Raw genomic sequence first — 21,892 nt, 5'->3', positions numbered from 1 at the left:
AGACACAGAGGCAACTCCACCCTCTTCCCAAATTTGTAGCCTTAATTAACCTCACAGAAAACATCAAGGAAGGAAAACAGACCAATAGTCCTGCACATAGAATCCTATTGCAGAGAGGAAATTCCCGTAGCTCTCTGTAATAAATGAAAGATGGGAATCCGCCTGAAAAAAAAAAAACAGTTGAAACACAAAGGTAGTGATGAATTTTCTTGTAATTGCAAATGTACATATTTTAACATATGTTTATATTAAATATATTTTTTAAACTTCTGTCTCACAAAGGTTATCGTTACAAACACCTCAACGAACACCTACAAATTCCCAGTTTATTTAAACCAAAAACTGTAGGTCTGGTGTTTGAAAAATATTTCAAATTCTCTCTCTCTCTCTCTCTCTCTCTCTCTCTCTCTCTCTCTCTCTCTCACACACACACACACACACACACAGTATATTTTAAGTGCACAGAATGATCCAAAATGTACCACCAGTCACCACTAGTACAAATTTTTCTCTTGCTCTGTAAGTGGAATTTAGGTTATCTTTTTAAGTCAGTGTTTGGATCCAGAAAGGCTTTTCTTTTTAGTCTTAAGAAACAATAATCAATTCCTTTAAGAGAGAAAAATGTGTTTTTCCCAAATATGTTGCACAGAAAAGATAAGGCAGCTTCTCCCTGGGGAGACGGGAAGAACAAACAGTGTTGTCAACACAGGAAGGCTGCTGCAGAGGTGGACACATCCCCCTGCCACCCTGAGTAGAGAAAGCCAGGAAGTAAGGGCTGTTTACTTGGGAACTGCCATGAGAAACAGGCGGCAGCCCCAACCACAAGGGGGGCAGAAACAACCCAATCTGGGAAAGGCTGTGATCCCGCCAGGGCTTTCTCCCATCCTCCGCAACATGATCTCTTTCTGAACTTGGGACTGCGGTGCTCAGGAAGAAGCCACCATGCCTGTCCTCCCCAAGTCACAGCTGGGAATTGGGCCAGAAGCACCTGACAAGGATTTAGGATGGGGAAAAAATAAATAAATAAGACAAAACTCTAAGACTCTTAATTCAGACTGTCTCTAGGGAGAAATGGGCTTGGGTGGATAATCTATGTGGCACATTGATGCTGAGTCCATTGAACTGAGCAGGAACTGTGTTTATCAGGATTGTTTCCATTGCATAATTCCATGTTAGCATGGGCCACAAGAAATACATATAGTGGCATTTGGAAATTAAGCATAAACCATATTCTTTTAAAGCTCTGAAGGTCAGCACATACACAAGTGGGTTTGGGCAGAAGCCAGGCACATGGGCCCTTCAGGTCCCCAAACACAGCCCCTTTTAGCTTCCCAGCTCCCAAGCCAATGCGTGCTTAGCACCGCGAGGAAGCGCAGGTTTCTCCGGTGGGTTGTTCACATCATTGAAGCTGGTGGCTCGAGACACAGGCTGCTGGGCCCTTCAGTTTGTCATTGGGGATTCCAACTCATCCTCTTGCATTTGTTTGTCTTTTTTTCCCCCTCTCCTGCTTCACGTCTGTCTTTCCTTCTTGACTGCCCGCCTCGCTGGCTTCAGACTCCGGCCGCAGTGTTAGAAACAACAGCTGCCCATAAACCTCTTAACCTCCTCCCATAACTGTGAATGGCTAAATTTCTGTAAAAAGACAGTTTATTCTATATCACTCCTAGTGGTTCTTTTTCTCTGGTCAGACTCTGCCCGACACCATCTAAATTCCAGAAGAGAATTTACCAGTGTTCTTGGTGCTGGGCTTGACCTGGTTATTTACCAGATGATTTGATATAAGGCAAAATGGAGCTCTTGAGCTTTCGGATAAAATTAACTCATGAAAACATAATTAGAGTTGAAGAATTGGACAGGAGCAGATGGCAATAAACTCTATTCTAAAGCAATGAAACTGACAGCTGAAAACCTTGAGAATTCTGGATTAGATAACGTTGCAAGGAATGCATGTTCATTTAATATGTATAGACCTCTATATATTTATAAACACACATATGAGTGTATATACACACACAGAAAGTTAGAAAAACAACATGTTCACTAGCAAACATCTCCATGGGACTCATTTCTGTAAATAAATATGAACTGATAGGCTGCCACAGGAATACTGAAATGTGAACCTTTAATCCAGGCCGGCTTGAAGAAAATAACATTGCTCTCTGTAACTTTGAGAAATAAGAATGATTGGCTACAGTGTTTCATATATTACTTGTTTATACTCCATTTCATTTCCAAAAGTCTTTGAGGGAGCTTGCAAAATAAGTACACTAAAATAAAATAACATAACAAAATAAAATAAAACAAAACAAAATAAAATAAAATAAAATAAAAACAGATGATGAAAGCAGAACAGAGGAAAAATATGACTCAAAATATAAAACAGAGCTAGTCTGAAGCAAAATTTAAATAATGTACAAATTTAAAACAATACAAGCAATGAATTCCTGTGCGATTGGGTATAACAGGTAACAGCAGCATGAAGGCCTGAAAAACAAATGTAGGGTTAGACTAAATTAATAAAGATTTAGTATCCTGTATGTGGAAATTGATCATTTAATTTTACTGTATATTAATCAGGTCCTTTCTATAATATTTATTCCACTTATGGTTCTAGGTCCTAAAAGATTCAGGCAATCAGGAAAATGTTCAGTGAAGATTACCAAAATAGTGAAAAGACTTAAAATAGTGCCTCGGGAAGAATGGCTGAAAAAGCTGAATGGCTTCAACCTAAAGAAGAGAGATTTTATGAGACAGAATAACTGTTTTCAATATAAAGAGCTCCTACATAGAATAGAGCAAATTTGAAATGAATTGCCTGGGGATGAATTATAAAGTGAAAGAGTTAAAGGTAGAGGAAATAAGTGTATTCTGAATATAGTATTGATATCCCAAAAAATGTAAACATGAAATAAAATGTTTTGAGAGGTTTTGAGCAGCGGTCTTCAAGGAAGTCAGGCTCCTCCTTTCTGGGGATGTCACCAAGAAGAGGCAAACACTGGGCATGAGGCTGAAAAGAGATGATGTCAACAGTCATTTCCTGTCTTAATCCATATCATAAACACCATCCCAGGACTGGTAGTACATGCTCTTTCCAAAAATCAGAGGTCAAGTCCTTATGGCTTAAGAAACAGAACAGAGCCCCAAAATGTGAATACTTGGGTGCTTTGTTCATTTGTCTGGGGAGCTGACAAGCAAAAAGTCACCTACTGGGACACACCTTTTACTCAGTGACACCCTCCCAATTCTCCTTGATGGCTGCTTCTACATTTTATAATCCTTCCAATCTCCCTCCCTAGATTATCCACTAGAGGTTACCCAAACCAGTTCCAACCCACAGATAGATATGCTTAACCCTACCTGGAACTAATAGTTTTAAAATCAGTTTCCAACATTTAAAAATAAGAAAAAATGGGGCACCTGGGTGGCTCAGTCAGTTTAGTACTCAACTCTTGGTTTCAGCTCAGGTCAGGGTCTCATGGTTCATGTGTTCCAGCCCCGCATCAGGCTCTGTGCTGACAGCAAGGAGCCTGCTTGGGATTCTCTCTCTCTTTCTCTCTCTCTGCCCCTCCCTCTCTCACATTCTCTCCTCCCCCTCTCTCAAAATAAATAAATTAACTTAAAACAATAAAATAAAAATAAGGAAAATTCACACAAAAATGCCTGACAGTTAGTCTTGAAAAACAGAAAGATCTGGGACTACTGAGCCCTCTTTCCTGTGTGGCATCATCATGACCAAAGCCAAATTTTATTTCCCCTCTTTATATGAAACTTGGGTCTCCAGTTTACCACCACCCCTGACTGTCTAGTGCATTTATGTTAGCTACCCGGCCCTTGCTTAATTTGCAATCCTTGCCATGTATTTTGAACACACTGGTAGACATTTTTCTTTTTGACTGGGAAACTTTTAGTAAATGTTTATATATATTCTTAAGAATGTCTTAGCTGTGTTCCCTAGAGATTAGAGCCTGAGGCAAGGATTAAGTGCTGATGCTTTATTTGAGAGGTGCAAACCTAGGGCAACAAGAGTACAGAAAGAGGAAAGTGAGAGAGGAAATCACAGGAATCAGCTGCTAGGAGATGTATCATGTCGCTGGGCATAGCACTGACCTTGGCAGGTGCAAACCCTCAGCCCTGTGAGATGTCACAGGTCAATTTGTATACGAAACTGTGTTATCACAGGTGGAAGAAAGAGAGGGATTGACTCTTTCCCACCTACTGGGTCCCACTGGTCCAAGTTTGTCCCATTGGAAGTTAACCTCTCTATGCTTCTGAGTTATATGATCTGGCTCCTTCCATGGCTTCTATCATGCCAGATTTATTCTCTGAAGTGCAGGTTTTTTAACCCTATTTTAAAAATGGAAGGAGGAGACAAGAGTTCCAGGTGTGTGACTGGTGAGGCTAGCTCTCCAGTAGTAGCCAAGGGCAGTGCAAGTAGGTGCTTGGCCCCAGGTGGTAGAACTCACCATGCACGGATCCGAATGGAATCAGTCAGCCACTGAGGAAAAGCGAGTGAATGAGAGGCATTGGATAGTGATGTTGAGAGAGTCTAAGGCGGGCGTCAACCAACCATGGCCAATAGGCCCAATGTGCCCTGCCATTTGTTTGTGTATAGTCCATGAGCTAAAAATGACTTGACAGCTTTTAAATGGTTAAAAAAAAAGTCAAAGGAAGAATGATATTTCATGACACACGCAAAGTATATGAAATCCCGATATCAGTGACCATAAAGTTTTATTGGAACACAGCCACAGCCATCCATTATGGATTATCTACGTCTGCTCTCAAGCAACAGAGACCACATGGCCTGCAAACCATAAAATATTTACCACCAGGCCTTTCAGAAAAGGTTTGCCAATCTCTGGTCTAAGGAAGCCCATTTAGTGTATCTGAATCAAGAAGCAAAATGCAACATTCTCAGCAAAATGCAACAGGGCTGTAATTGCTCAAAAATTATGGTAAAAGCTACTACAATTTACACACGCCTACTTATGTTCTCATAATTGTGAATGTAATTGCACTCCCATGTGCAATCCAAAGAGCTCTCCATGGTTAATGTCCCATGATCTATTTATTGAATCACCTACAAAAAGGACAAAATAACTTATATGGGTTTAACCCAAATAGCAATACGGTAACTATTCCAGAAGAAAATAATCTCAGGGCATTATTCTCACAGATGACCGAGAAAGAAAGAGAAGTACCATTATTTATTAAGTTTCTAATTCAAGTCATATGTTTTGAATTTAAAAATCCTACTTGGAAAAAAAAAGCACGCACATGGAGAAGCCACCGCCCTGAGCACGTCCTTCCGTACACATTAGCAGGCACACTGCTTCCTGCAGTTATTATCTGAGCTGAATTAAAGGTCCACAGTGTGCCAGCTCTGTGCCAGGTGAAACGATACACAGCCACAGTAATAATAGGACCAATTTTGCTGACAGCTAGAACACAGAAGCAGTCTCTGTGGCTGACTATATTAAGAACTCCAGACAAAGAAAGATTTTGAGCATTTAGAGGATATCTGGTATTCGGGGATTAGCTAAAATGCTGTTTATTTACTCAGAAGGCATCCACTGCAAGCCTATTGTGGACTAGATGCTGGGGGAGATGCTAAGGGTAGTTGAACACACAGGACGCAGCCCCCGCCCTGGCACCGGGGGTATGACCAACTAGCGCTCCAGCCCCCATGACCTGGATGCTGTAAACCATGCATTCCCTCCCAGAATAGCCCTCTCTGGGGACCTGGGCTCCCAGTGGAACAGCATCTAACTATTCTTGGCTCCCCTTCCCGAGACGAGCCTGACCTCTCATGGCAGCTGGAGAGCATGAGTGGCTGGAGTCATGTAAGCCTCTCCCAGGGTATGTGCCCCCAAGCCAAGCCTCTGCAGGGCCTGGACTCCGGGAGGCCTCCTCTGCACAGTCTGCCTCTCAGAAGCTAGTTTGGGACAACCACGTGTTCTTCCGATCTGTCTAAATGTGCATATTCCTCAGGAGTCTTAGAGGACCTTGGACTATGAAGCTGGGGCTTGATTTATTTATGCGCTTTAAGAGCATTGGGCTTCTTCCTTTCTGATAGGACTGACTGGGCATGGTCAGGGGTCTGTTTGAAACAGCCACTTGACCACACTCTGTGTATATGATAAAATGTTCTCAATACTGACTCTAAGAAACAGTGTTTTTAAAAGTACTTCGGTATGAGGCAGCATGGGGTAGAGCACACATACATGCTCTGTGATTACTCTGCCGTTTTTGGCCACGACACGCACATCATTATTTATTCAGTTCTGCTCTAAAGATGCACGAAAGCCGTATTCCTGTGTGAACTGGAGGAGGAATTCTGTCACTTGAATACACTGAAAGCAGCTTGTCTTATTATTTCATAATTTAAAGAAAATTATAGTCATGACATTCTGGAAAAGGCAAAACTCTGGAGACAATAAAAAGACCGGTGGTTGGAGCACACGAGTGGCTCAGTCGGTTAAGCGTCTGCCTCTGGGTTTCAGCTCAGGTCATGATCTCACGGTCATCAGATCGAACCCTGAGTTGGTCTCTGCACTGACATTGTGGAGCCTGCTTAGGATTCTCTCTCCCTCGTTCTCTGCCTCTCCCCACCCCTTCTCTCTCTTAAAAAGAGGGAGAGAGAGAGAGAGAGGGAGAGAGAGAGAGAGAAGATCAGTGGTTTCCAGGGGTTAGGGAGGAGGGAGCGATGAATAGGCAGAGCACAGTGGAGTTTTAGGGTAGTGAAAAAAATTTGCACGATAGTATAATGGTGGATAGATGCCATTGTACATTTGTCCAAACCCATAGAATGGACCACACCAAGAGGGAATCTCCATGTAAACTCTGGACTTTGGGTGATAATGATGTGTCAATGGAGGTCCATCAATTATAACAAAAGTGCCACTGTGGTGGGGGAGGTAGAGGAGGCTGTGCCTGTGGGTGGGGAGGGAGTAGATAGGAAATCTCTATGCTTTCCTCCCCATTATGCTGTGAACCCAAAACTGCTCTAAAAAAATAACAGTAAAGAAGTCTTTAAAAAAAATAGTGGTAACAGAGAACACTGGATGAAAACGAACTGAAGAAATGTAAAAAGAGGTTTCCATGTAGAAATAAAACAACATCTTTGTTTAAAAAAAAAAAGCTTTTAAAATGTTTATTTATTTTTGAGAGAGAGAGAGAGAGAGAGACAGAGCATGAGCGGGGGAGGGGGAGAGAGAGAGGGAGACACAGAATCCGAAGCAGGCTCCAGGCTCCAAGATGTCCGCACAGAGCTGACATGGGGCTTGAACTCACAAACTGTGAGATCGTGACCTGGGCTGAAGTCGGATGCTTAAACGATGGAGCCACCCACGTCCCCCAAAACAAAATCTTTCTAGGAAACAAAGCCTTTGCCTTCAATTATACATTGGTGTCTCATGTATAACTGAATAAGTTTTGGCCACCTTGGGCTTTAGTGTCCTTATTTCTAAAATGACAAGGTAGGATGAGGCTGCTTGTCTATGAATTTTTGAAGCTAGACGAGTGCTTGGTATACAGAAGGTACTCAATTATTAAACTTAATTTATTGTTAATTTGATTCACTGAAGTTAATCCAGCTCTAATCTTCTATGGCTGGTCTTTTGAGTCCAGAGTACTTTAGGCTAAGCTCGATTTTTCTTTCAGTTGACTGTTGTGCATGGCTTGCCTGCTGGACTCAACTCTTGTCTTTCTGCTTCTGTGTCTTAATTGCCCCTCTGTGGTTTACTGCAGTCCCAGCTCACCAGGCTTCTGACCCATTCCAGCTGCAGGATTTCAGACAAGGCCACAATCTTGAGCCCAAATAAAGCGTTTTGAGGAAAACATTTCCTGGTGTTTACAAGGATTCTATACACATTCTGCATCCTGCTGAGTGAAGCTTTATCGCACAAACCACTGGGAACAGGAGGACCCTGATTGGAGAATGGGAGAAGCATCATTCTTTCCCACATCATGCCAAGAGTGTCAGAGGCAAGGCTTTCATATGAGCCTTTGGGAGAATATGTAAGTAAAAACCTAAAAATATTTGCAACAGATTCATATTTTATACTGCAGGGTAGGCTCTAAGCAATAAGGCAAAAATCATGGATAGTAAAAATAACATTAGAGAATATCCAAGACTTCCTATAGCTTCTAGTATGGTATAAATTCAACAGATGCCTTCCACCCCCAGCCCTTTAATTCTAAGCACTGAAAAAAAAAATCATTCTTTAGTTGAATTCCAGAGTGGACAATTGGCTTGCATTTAGGGGATGGCTTATGTAAAAATATGCATATTATTTTAAAAAGCACAATTAGGGGCATCTGGGTGTTTCAGTTGGTCAAGTGTCCAACTCTTGATTTCCTCTCAGGTCATGATCTCAGCATGGTCGTGAGATTGAGCCTTGCGTCCGGCTCAGTGCAGATCCTGCTCGAGATTCTTTCTCCCTCTTTCTCTCTGCCCCTTCCCCTTTCATGTGCGTTCTCTCTCCAAAATAAATAAACTTTAAAAACGTAAAAAATGAAAAGCAGAATCATACTCAGTTAAACAATATATTCTCACTATGGGATGTATGCTTACCCTGGGTCTTATACTCATTCTGTGAAATGACAAGTGAAAAATGAGCTGTTTTCCTCATTTTCTTTTTCTTTTTCTTTGCTGACCTGTAAGAGTTGGGGTTTATGTTAAATGTATACATTATGGCACTCCCCTGTACCTATAGGAAACCTAACATCCAGCCTAAATGGGATCAGTACACAGAATCAACTGGAAATGTGTCCGGGGGCCCCTGAGACTAGGCAGAACCTTCACAGTCTGATAGGTTCCAAAAGCAGGAGAAGCAGGGTGCTGAGGACAGGAGATAACCAGTGATGGGTGCTGGGCTCATGCTATGAGGGATGATGTAGGTCATCAGTTCAGAAGGTCCAACACTGGGTATGAGAAGCTGTGAAGCTGGGCCTGGTGTAGAGCCGGAGAGTCCCTAACCCCAGAGAACAAGTATGAGAGATGGGTAGGCCCTGTGGATTCAGAGCATCCTTAAGTGAATTCGAATAAGGTACTACTTTGGCAGACAGCCCTGCCCCAAGGCACACGGCTCGGCACCAGCCTGTGGACCAGACTCCTGCCCCACCCCCAGACCCCTGCCTAGCACTCTTGTATAGTGCTCGGACTGTGCCACGCAGTGGCCCAGATGATGAAAGCCTCACCAAAGGGGGAGCGATGGTCAAGATCTGTCTTAATCCTCCCACTTAGTGAAACCAAGTTGGTCTCAGGGCTTGGGGCGTCTCAGCAGGTGGGAGCTGCAGAGCTCTGAGGCAGGCCGCCAGGTCTCTCATTCTGTGCACTGGGCTCCAGAACAATCCTTTAATCCCACCAACAATCCCTGCAACAAGAAACTCGGATTCTCCTTTTATTTAATTAGAGGACCGTTTTCTCACGAGCATTCGGCCTGATTTGTTAATACCTATTGTTCAGCATGTAATTGCGTATTCAGCACTGCTCAATGGTAGCAGCGTCATTTGGGCTTGTACTGCTTGCTTTACATTTTTTAAATCCTTTCCTTAAGCGTATATGATTCATTTTATTACGATGCATGAAATCAAGGCATTCCAGGAGGCACTCTTGTGGTTATGCGTTATTTCTGATAGTTGTTAAGACACATAGAGAAGACCTTGCCAAACCAGTTAGAATACCACCAGCCTGACTCAAAAGTCTTGCAGTTTTTTTTTGTTTGTTTGTTTGTTTATATTTTAACATTTATTCATTTTTGAGAGAGAGAGACAGAGACAGAGCGTAGGCGAGGGAGGGGCAAAGAGAGAGAGGGAGACACAGAATCAGAAGCAGGCTCCAGGCTGAGCTGTCAGCACAGAGCCTGACACGGGGCTCGAACCTACGAGCCATGAGATCATGACCTGAGCCGAAGTTTGATGCTTAACCAACTGAGCCGCCCAGGTGCCCCAAAAGTCTTGTGGTTTTGAGTGATGGCCAGAGCTAAGACTGAGTCTTGGGGATGCCTGCAACCTTCAGACATTTACTCATTGAAAAGTAGACCCATTTTGAATGAATGAAAGAGTGAATCAAGCATTTAGTGCCACACAGCAGCAATCAGATCCTTTTTCTCCCAGTTATCTTGATGTTCTCTAGACACCCAGATACATTCTAGAAAAAGCTTTGCAGGTTTCAGGGAAATTGAACATAAACTACCATGGGGCCCGTTCATCTCATTGGCCTTCACTGTGGCATTAGGGGCCGGAATGATGGCATGCAGGCATGTGTGAGCGCAAATGAAAAGGGTGGAGCTATCATTCGATGTTGAATGTCACACAGTGGCCTTATCCTAACTTTACTATTTCTACCATCTTCCATCCTTAACTCCCTCCCTTCCCCCCAACCCTTACCCTTCAGCCAAAAGGAATTCCTTACTCACTCTTCCCCACACAGAGCCAGGCTGTTCCACACCCTTGCCTTTGGCCAGTGTTGTTTTCTTCTGCCTCATCTCTGTTCCCAAGGCAACGAGAATGACAAAAATGTCCAGTAGGCTAAGACTTATTTACAATTGCAACACTGCATTTAATAGACATGAAGTAAGATTGTCAGCCACACCCTAGTACGGTCACCATCTTCTCCTCTCAGAGAGCAAAATACTCAAATACACATTTACTCTTTTTCAACAGCTATTTACCTGGCACATATTATGTCATAAACATTGTTCTGAGAACTGGAGATATAGAACTGAACACAAAGTAAAACCCCTTTGAATCTTTCAGTGTTTTACTCTCTGAAACACATTTAGTTCCCCATTATGACACTAAAAAAATACACTAAGTTATACAATTAACCTGAAGTCATTCCATTAATAGCCAGAAACTACTGATAGTTGACATTCTATTCATTTTATACACATATATTTAGGTGAAGGGAGTGTTTGCAGAATGTTCTCCAAAATTCTAGTTAAATAGTTAACATTGCTTTCCATTGTCTGTAGGTTAATTCTATACACTTTTAATTTTAAAAATAAACATGTTTTGATTTTAAAAACTGAGCTTTAAAATATTTTTCACTATTCAAAATTTTAAATAAAGTTTTCTTGCTGGTTTTTTAATAAAACACACATATAGAAAAGTACACAGAACGTAATTGTGAAGTTCAATGAATCACACAATGAATTTCTCAGAGCAAATGCCAATGTTACCATCACTAAGATGTAGAGAGAGAATATTACTGACACCCCCAGAAATATTGCTTATGTCTTTTATGAGTAAAAACACCCACCCTTCTCCCCAAAGTTAACCATGATCCTAGTTTCTAATACTCTTGTTAAGTTTTACTTAGTTTGGAACTCCATATAAATGGAATTCAAAAATCTATAGTCCTTTATGTCTGGCTTCTTTCTTGGTCTCAACATGTTTGTGAGATTAACTCATGTTATGGCACGTGGCTGTATGCCATTGTATGAATATGCCACAATTGATTCCCCTATTCTACTCTTCACCTTGTTGACTCTGGTATGTCAATTATGCCCCTGTGCCTAGGCTGAATTCATCAAAGTATGGTGTGTGTATGTATTTGAACTACCCTAGATAAGATACTTTACCAATCATTTGCCTTCCCTAAGCACAGTAAATTTTCTTCATCACCTCATCCCATACTTCTCAAAAGTCTATTCCCATGCAACAGCACATAGTTCAGATTGATTGGAAACATGCTTCCACCTGAAGAGGGGTCCCATTTGTGGTTTCTAAACATCACGTATTCTCACCCTGTCTTTTAGAAATCTCCAGCTCTTGTTGAGTGACCGCTAACATCCTACACGTGTTCTCTTCTCATAATGTTATCATCTTTTTGTTACATGGATCGCTGCCTGGTCAGAACTCAGCAGAAAGCAAACAAATAAAATAAAAAATACAAGATACAAAATAAATCACCTCAGCAGGCTGATGATTAAACACAGGCTGGTCACTGGGCAGCCATGCCTGCTAAGGCCACAGGAGTGGATTTAGGATACCTGCTGCCAACGAAGTTGAGCATGACCTCCCAGTGTCTTCTTTATGAAGCACCCTGAGGAAAAGTCCCTGTCAGAGCCTTGTTCCAAAATCAGCTATCCTTTCCCTGGGCAGTTGTCTGTCTTTACCCTAAGGAGCTAAAAAAAAAAAAAAAAAAAAAAAAAAAAAAAAAAAAAAGTTTAAATGTGGTTTTCAGAATACGCAAAGCCAGATTTATGACTCCAGAGTGCATTTTTCGTCTTATCTCCACCTACATCTTAATGCCAATTTTATGTTCTACCTCTCTCCTTTTGCCCTAATTTTAACTTGCAATGATGTGTGGCATTGCCACACATTGAACTTCTGACATATATATCTGGAAGAAAGTAGAGTATACAGTTACTAGGGCGTGAATCGCCTCTATTACTGGTTTGGTTACCGAATGTTCTTATGATTCAGAAGCACCACCATCTTGACCAGGACACAGGTGTGAGGAATGGAGAAGCCATATTCTATTTGCAAATTTATCATAGTCTTTTGGGTTTAAAAGATGTTATTTTCTCAATCTATCACAATCTTTCAAGTTTTAAAATTCCATTTTTTTCCCCATTTAGAGATTACTTGATAACTTAGGAGAAAAATTACTAAAAAGTAGGTTTTTCTGAACATTTTAATGCTTCTGCCTCTCATTCCATATTATTGTCTGTTACAGAAAGATCTTTAAGATATTCTATTTAAACAAGAAAAATAGGGGACACCTGGGTGGCTCAGTTGGTTGAGCGCCCAACTTCAGCTCAGGCCATGATCTCATAGTTCATAAGTTCAAGCCCCATGTCGGGCTCTGGGCTGACAGCTCGGAGCCTGGAGCCTGCTTCACATTCTGTGTCTCCCTCTCTCTAGCCCTCCCCTGCTTGTGCTCTTTGTCTCTCTCCCTCAAAAATACATAAACATAAAATTCTTTTAATTTTTAAAAAAAATTAAAAAAAGAAAAGAAAAATATGACCCTATATTTTTATTGCCTTGAATAAGCAAAAAGTATTTCTAAGAAGATACACTAGTAACTAATAAGAATAGTTACCTCTTTGGGGGTTGGTGACAGTAAATGAAAGAACAGATAAAGGTGAAAGTTTTCACTGACTTTTTCTTCATATTTATTGGGTTTTGGCATAGGTTGGCATGTTTGGCAGGTTTGATAAATTCAAAAACTTAAATAAACAACAACAAAAAAAATCATACACAAAATGAAAGCACCTCTACCCCAATAAAATGAAAACAATTGTCACAAAACAGCATATTTTTATGAAGCAGTGTTTTTATATAGTAACAATCATGAGAGTTGAGAAGTAGATCAGGGATAATTATGTCAACATGCCAAATAATAGAGTAAAATTATACACACACACACACACACACACACACACACACACACATACATATATATCTATATATATCTTCAAAAGGAAGGGAACGAACTTGCTGCCAGCCCTTATGGAGCAAGTAGAAACAGACTACCACCATAAAAACTAGAAAGCTGGAAAAAATACATGTAACATCTTTTAAACATTGGGCTACAGGAAAAAGCAGGACATTATCCTTGAGACAAAGAGACTAATGATGGGAGCCCTAGAATTACCACAGCTCTCTGCCTCATAGCATATTCCAGACCACCGTGCACGGAGGGCAATCCAAGTATATTACGGCATTTGGACTGAGCTAAGGAAACGGAGATGAGAGGGGGGAGGCTGGGGCAGCTGGAATCTGAGGAGCAGAATGGAAAGGAGGAAGCCGTGCAGAGAAATAGCTCCAGAGGTCTACATAAGGGTCTTGAATGCGTTGCTGAGTTCTAAGCCACATAATATACCGTGAAAATCTATGAAGCTGGGCAAAAATGATTGGAGATCTGGAAACTGATGCTTCTCTGGAGATCTCACAGAGCTGGCAGAAGTCTGCAATTCTGGGAAACCAGTGGGGAGGGTCCTTAGTGAAGCCGTGAAGCCGGGGCATTCCGTGGAGACCGAAGAAGAGTAAACGGTATAGTAATAGGACTAAACCAGTCCTAGAGTAAAGGCTACTTGAGGCCAGCTCTGTCCTGTAGAACTTGCTACATTTATGGAAATGGGTTGCATTTGTGTTGCTCAAAGCACTTGCCAAAAGACATCGGTGGCTCCTTGAGTACTCGAAATGTGGCTCGTGTGACTAAGGAAATTAACTTTTAATCATATTTAGTATTAACAAATGTATTTTTTTTTATTTTATTTTTTTTTAACGTTCATTGTTGAGAGAGAGAGACAGAATGCGAGTGGGTTGGGGCAGAGAGAGAGAGGGAGACCCAGAATCCGAAGCAGGCTCCAGGCTCCGAGCCGTCAGCACAGAGCCCAGCTTGGGGCTCGAACTCACGAGCTGTGAGATCATGACCTGAGCTGAAGTCGGATGCTTAACCGACTGAGCCACCCAGGTGCCCCGTATTAACAAATTTAAATAGCCGCATGTGGCTCATAGCTACCACCCGTTAGCCACAACCTTAGACTCACTATAGCAACATCACAAAACTTGAAAACAAGCTTCAGAAGGATCAAACTGATTCTGAAGTCACTTAACTTCCTTTCAGAACATAGTCTAACACTCTTTTGGAAAAGACAACAAAATAGTGGATCACGGCTCACCTGTGTGACAACTAGCAGACTGTGGAGGTAACAGGGTTTGACCTCTAAGGCTAGATCAGGAAAGCATTGGAGCCTCCACCTTAGTCTCTTAGACCTCGTTAAGAAAAGCCTGCCGTGTTGGGGAAACTGAGACCTCCCCCACCCTCGGGCCACCAAAACCCAGCACCAACTTGCGGGTCATGTGGTTGGGCTATGTTGAAACAGATCCGCTGACCCCAGTCATACTCTCGGTTAACTGCAGCATGAGGGACTTCTAACCACAAGCTGATGAAAAACTCTGAACCAGGACCGGTCAAGCCATTCCTGAATTCCTGGATCACAGACACTGTTAGCAGTATAAAAATATATTTTTTGCTGCTTTCAGCCCCTACGTTTGAGGACATTTTAAGAAACACAATATCAAATAACTAAGGCAATTGGGAATTATTCAGTGACAATATATTTGACAACCTAAATGAAAAAATTACAAATTCCTCCAGCCGTACAAATAATCACAACTGTCACAAGAAAAAATAGAATATGTGAATAGCTTCATATCTATTAAAGAAATGGAATTTGTAATTAAAGTGTTCCCACAAAGAAATTCCAGGGTCTGATGATTTACTTCACTGGTGAATTCTATCAAAGTGTTAAGAGAAAATTATATAAATTCCATACAAACTCCTCCAGAAAATAGAGGAGGAAAAAACATATCCAAACTCATTTTACAAGGTCAGAATAGCTCAGACACCATATCCAGGAAATACATTAAAAGAAAAGAAAGCCAGACTAATGTCCCTCAAGAACATAAATTCAAATATCCCTAAGAAAATATTAACAAATTGAATCCATTTATAAATAGGATAATGCATCATGGCCAAGTGAATTTTTGTCAGGAATGCAAAATTGGATTAACATTCAAAAATCAATTAATAGAAAATGTTCTGAAATTAGATATTGGTAATGGTTGCAAAACCTAATGAATACACTAAAAATCACTGAATTGTATACTTAAAAATGATGAACTTTAATGGCGTGTGAATTATATCTCAATAAAGCTATTATAAAACTTTCAATTAGTGTAAATCACCAAATTAACAGAAAAAGAAAGAAGACTCATGATTATCTTAAAAGAGGACTGAGAAGTATTTAGCAAAATCATCCCCCATTCATGATAAAAACTCAGAAAAAAAAACTACAATTAGAAGCTCAACCTGATAAGATCTAACAAAGAAACTACAGATAGCATCATCCTTGAAGGTGAAATCCTGAATGCTTTATTCCTAAGATCAAGAACAAGGCAAGGATATCCACTTTCCATTTCTATTCATCATTGTGCTACAGATCATAGATAAGGCGACAAAAATAAATAAAAGGATGAAGTAAAACTGTCTTTATTCACTGACAACATGATCATAGAAAAAGCCCTAATATGATCTACCAAAAGGAAGCTACTATAACTATTTCGCTATTTTGCAAAATAAATAGTCAACTCACAAAAACCTACTGTGCTTTTATACATTAGCAGTGAACAAGTGGAGATTGAAATTGAGAAATAAATTTTATTTACGACAGCAAAGACATCCACTTTTAGCAGAATGAGACAGGCCAGATTTACCCTTCCTCCAGAAACAATTTTTTTTAAAAGGACAAAGTACATAAAACCAAAGTGTTCAAGATATTTGAAATCAGATAAAGAAGGGCGGTGATCCCCGAGAGACAGAAGAAAATGAGATGAGTCATAATGGCTTCATCTTACTGTCGTCAGAAGAGCGTTTCCAGGCTGTACTGAAGAGACGGGGTGGGTTGCAGGGAGCCCAGGGAAAGGACTCCCTGAGTTAAGGAGACAGAGTTAGACGTCCAGAAGAACCATGGCAGACAGAATTTACTGGACAGCCTACTGGAGTGGAGACAACTGCATAAAGAGAGAACATAGGATTTATGCAGGGTATATAATAGAATACTGCTCAGTGCATGCGAGGAAACTACCAGAAGCCAGGAAAGAGTCACACAAAGAATTAGAGGTAGTGGTTCCCAGCACTCACACAGGTCTAGAAACTGTGCCATTTCCCACCGGCCAGAGTGGAAACGTTCCTGATTCCTGGGGCTTTGGGTAGATGGCCAATGGGTCTTGCCCCACTAGTGCCTTTCATCTTCCTGCCCAACAAAACTTGAGAGCCAGACCCTAAAAGATCAGACTGTTTCCAAGGAACTTCATTGCAATCTCAGTACAAAGCTTACAGATATATATATATATATATATATATATATATATATATATATGAATACAAAAGTATCCAGCTCTAATAACATAAGTTTTACAGCAGCTCAAGGTCGATAAAAAATTCCAGGCATAACCTGATGGAACATTATGCGGGCATGAAAAAATGTAAAGACGAGGGAAATCTCTTTGAACTAATAGCGAGGGATTTCCAAGACATGGCTTCAAGAGAAAAAAATGCTAAACCTTCAAAAATTGTCTGCAGTATGTTAACACTTTATGTAAGAAAGGCATGTAAGATAATACACCCATATCTCCTCATTTGTCTAGCAGTGATTTTCTGTTTGCTACATTTCTGAAGGAATTTTGGGAAGATAAACTGAAGACTAAGAAAATGGTTAGCGAGAGGAGTTTGTGTGAAAAGTTTGGGAATAAAGAGATGACGGAATAGGGTATCAGGGTTGAAGAAGGAGTTACGCTTCCTTGAACATAACTTTTGGTAGAACTTAGACTCTTAAAACCATAGTAATGTTTCATATATCCTTTACATACCCCCAAATTAAACACATAATTAAAAGCAATCAGGACATGTGGGTAACTCAGAGTGGAGTGCAAACACTAGCAAATGAACCTGACTATATTACAAACAAATAACATACCCACACCTAAGGGCATGGGAAGAAAAGAACCATCCAAAGTAGCTATGGAAACCTATACCTTGATGATACTGTAAGGCTAAAGACAAAAATAACTGTACATAAAAATTATAACCTAGTCAGGAACTAAGTTTTTGCTTTTGTTTTTAAACAGCAGTAATGTCTAGCAATTCTGAAATTACTTCATGATTATAGCGGGGAAAAAAAGTGAATAGATCATAGATAATGAAAGCCAGGGTTTCTTAATGTCAGAAAAAAAATTTATAAATAAGGAAAAAGGGAAGCTAACATAAACCCTACGGGGGGTGCATGGGTGGCTCAAGTCAGTTAAGCATCCGACTTTGGCTCAGGTCATGATCTCACGGTTTGTGAGTTCGAGCCCTGCATTGAGCTCTGTGCTGACAGCTCAGAGCCTGGAACTTGCTTTGGATTCTGTGTCTCCCTTTCTCTCTGTTCCTCCCCTGTTTGTGCTCTATCTCTCAAAAATAAATAAATTAAAAAAAAAAGATTAAAACAAATAAACCTCATGGTATAAACTTAGAATCAGAGATAGCAGTATTAATGTATGTCCATATAGATTTTTAATGTATGTTCATATAGATTCATAATATATAATATGTACATATGGATTAGGTATACATACATAAAAAATCTAGCTCTGTCTGCCTGAAGGTCAGAGCAATGACTCCCCAATAACAATGAGAATACCTAACACCCAGATACTGGCTCTAAACACTACATTCAAATAAAAAGAACCAGAGCTCCTTCAAGAGTGATTAATCCTAGGGGTGGAGCCTCGTAAGTATCAAGTGACCCAGTGACATCGTGTGGTGCCAATATGCTCAGAAAGTCGGTGGAGTCTTGATAATAGCACACAGGAGCCCACTTGAAGGAGGCCTTAATGGCCCCAACTGGGAAAATATTGACAACAAAATTTTAGGAACAAATCTGGATTTTAATCCGTGAATAAACATCCACGAGTCCGTAATGGTAGACAGATAATGAAACAAATAAATAAATATGGGAGAAGACACAGCTCTTCCTCACAGGAGTGTCCAAATTAATAATAAATGTAGAAAGGACTGTAGAAATAAATGATGCAGACAAGATTTGGGGAATATTGGTTGCTACTCGCCCCAGTATAATTTTCATACAATAAAATGCCCCATTTTATGTGTACAGCTTGATGAATTTCGACTAATATACACACCTATGGAGCCATCACAAAAATCATGATTTGGAATATCTCTATCGTGCGAAGAAGTTCCCAGCCTGCACATTGCAGTTCATCTGTCCTATCCCTGGGCCATAACAACCACCAATCTATTCTCTGTCACTGTGCATTAGTTTGGCTTTCTCTAGAATTTTAATTTATGTTACTCTAAAAAGCATTCTGACCTAAATTGTAAACTCAATGAATAAACTCAAAGAGATAAAGAGATAAAGGTCTTCTTGGGGCCCCTGGGTGGCTCAATTGGTTAAGCAAGAGACTTTTGATTTAGGCTCAGGTCGTGATCTCACAGGTCATGGGATGGAGACCAAGTCAGGCTCCACACTGAGCCACTGAATGAGGAGACTGCTTGGGATTCTCTCCCTCCCTCTCCCTCTCTCTGCTCCTCCCCTGGTCAAGCTCTCTCTCCTTCTCTCTCTCAAAGTAAATAAATAAACAGTTTTAAAAACCCACAAAGCTTTTCTTGTTTTTTTTTTTTTTTTTACATTCTCTCAAAACACAACATATAATATCTACGTCTCAAGCCGGACTTCATTTGGAATGAGATTCTCCCGGTATTAGTGAGCCCAGGGAGAAAAACACAGAACCTATGCCATGTTGCCCTGCAGATGAAATTTAATACTGGACCTATTAGCTACTCCCTGCCCCAGGCCTGGAAGGACAGTCAGAGGAGATGTTGTAGCAGAGCTAGATTAAAACCTCTTCCAAGACTAGAGTTGTCTGGAGAGATTGGGACCATGCAGGGATGGCTGTGTCTCCCTTCTCCCCCCACCTCAGTCCTTCCCGTGTCTCCTGGTGGCTGAGTGTAGTGGAAGCAGGGGGCAGAGGAGTCCAGGAGAGGCAGCGTGGTGGGTGCAGCCCCTACAGCAGCAGGGAAAGCAGGGGAAAGCAAGGAAAAGGGTTTGAGGGCAAACGGGCAAATGACCAGTCCACTCCCAATATGAATTGCTTCTTCACCTTCAGTGTTGAAAAAAACGGAAGGGAAAATGGGCTAGTATGGAAGGTTTGAGGTTCTAAATATTTTATCTTGACCTTCTCGAGCAAGGAGAAAGGGGACAAGTCATTTCGTTTCAAAACACCTCCCAGGGGTGTTTTGGAAAATAGTGAAAATATGCCAGGAACTCATCTCATCACAGCGCCAGATGAACACGAAGTAATCTCTGTGCTTGAAATCTTACCTCGGAGGGTCATTCCATTTTGAGTAGAAAATGAAGCAAATCCTAAGTGAAAAGAGAACAAATATTTTAACATCTGAGCATTCCTCTTTGTAAAATTAAATAAAGCAGAGAGACTGATAGAACAACAGCCAAGGCATTTATCTTTTAGAAATGCTGAAGTATCACTAAGCAAATAATAAGCCAGAGAAAGCAAACATTCATTTTCCTGCTATTTCAGGGTGTGATCCTGATTCTTTCAATTCAGCATATTTGTGAACCGCCTTGCCCTCTTTCCTGCATTCTCTCGAGTCTTCCGTCCTTGCAGGATGCTGTTCTTTCACACATGTTGTTCTTCCTTAATAAAGTAATAGCCGACACAATCTGCCCTCTACAGTGTAATTATGTTAGCCTGTTGTTATTGATTCTGTTGCTAAGGTCTGAGACTCTGCTAATGCTCCACTGAGGGAGTAGTACGAAGTGGGGGAGGGGAGAACATGTTCTTATGATTTTCCCATAAACCAGATGTTTTCTTTAACTCTTACATCTTTAAAATATTTTCTCTTGAGAGAGGGAAAAAAAGGGAATAGAACAAGTTTCGGATGCCAATTCTTATTTTCTCAGCATACCACAAGTACACACCCACATAACTGAGGGCGCAGAATCCGTGTCTGTGGGTACTTGTGTATCTGTTCCTCATTTGATAAGCTACACATGTGATGCAAGTCAAAGCTGGCTCTGCAGTTGACTGTGTATTCTTCTCCTTTCCCCATAACTCTCTTCCAATTGCCATTGCTGTATTAATGCCCTTCCCATAGTGGGGTAAAACAACAATCTCGTCATTTCGCAGGTTTTGTGGGTTAACAGTTTGGCTAGGACTCAGGGGAGACTATCACCTGGGCTCAGCTGGAATGGTCCCCCAGAATATTGCCTCTCCAGCATGGCAGTTTCAGGGCAGTTAGGTTTCCATAGCAATTGGTTTCTCCCAGAACAAGTGTCCCAAGAGAACCAGAATGCTGAGTGGCCTTTTACGATCTATCTTTAGACATCCTGTAACCTCATTTCCACTATACCCTATTGCAGTGGCTCTCAGTCAGGGGCAATTTTGCCCCCCACAGGACGTTTTGGTTTGTACAAGTTGGAAGTGGTAGGGGACAAGACCAGAGGCATCTGGTGCCTCAAGCCCCAGCTGCCGCCAAACATTCTACAGTGCACGATCCTGTCTGTTACGATAGCCCCCAAGAGTAAAGAAGCTGTCACCCCAAGTGCCAACGGTGTCAAGGTTGAAAAACCCTGCTTCATTGGCGGGGGCAGCCACAGCCTGCCAGAGTGAAGGAGAGGGAACACAGATCCTGATTCTCAATGAGACAAGAGTCAAAATACTCTGTGGACAGTTTTAAAAACTGCCACACGCCTGGGTGGCGCAGTCGGTTAAGCGTCCGACTTCAGCCAGGTCACGATCTCGCGGTCCGTGGGTTCGAGCCCCGCGTCGGGCTCTGGGCTGATGGCTCAGAGCCTGGAGCCTGTTTCCGATTCTGTGTCTCCCTCTCTCTCTGCCCCTCCCCCGTTCATGCTCTGTCTCTCTCTGTCCCAAAAATAAAATATAAAAAAATGTTGAAAAAAAAAAAAAAACCTGCCACAAAGCCAACGATTTACATTTTTTCTCTAACAGAGAAACCAAGTTTTCTAGTCACTTAATTCATTGGCGGTAGATTCTAAAAAGAGAGAAGAAAGCTGTAATGGTTTCAAAACCCTGTAAAACTAAATGTGAATGTCAATTCCTAGATAAAGTCACACGGCCAAACAGGAAAGCCGAGGCCCAGATACCAGTTCTATAATTAGATGTCCTCAAGACATTATTTGCTCTTGACTTTCATGTTTCTACTTCTTTTCACTCATTCCAATATTGTCCAGCTTTAGATGAATGCTATTTTTAGACATTAGCGTGGATATATTTAAACGTAACTTCAAGCCAACCTGCCTGAAATGTAGAACACATTTTTAAACCCTAG

General features: G+C 41.1%; 1 long non-coding RNA gene across 1 annotated transcript; it reads right to left on the bottom strand.

Annotated features, from left to right (window-relative positions):
- Positions 1–4,639: 4,639 nt before the first annotated feature.
- On the bottom strand, positions 4,640–20,325 carry LOC147577101 (uncharacterized). The gene is made up of 4 exons (XR_015256020.1): positions 19,905–20,325; positions 16,378–16,533; positions 9,202–12,134; positions 4,640–8,658 (listed from the first exon to the last, which is right to left on the bottom strand). It is a non-coding gene; the product is annotated as an uncharacterized LOC147577101 (long non-coding RNA).
- Between the last annotated feature and the right edge of the window lie 1,567 nt (positions 20,326–21,892).

This window comes from Puma concolor, chromosome C2, assembly GCF_028749965.1.
Source record: "Puma concolor isolate L17-30 chromosome C2, mPumCon1.1.hap2, whole genome shotgun sequence".
In the NCBI taxonomy this organism is placed as follows: Eukaryota; Metazoa; Chordata; class Mammalia; order Carnivora; family Felidae; genus Puma; species Puma concolor.
Note: the sequence above shows the minus strand (reverse complement) of the source record. Positions and strands in the feature narration are given on the sequence as shown.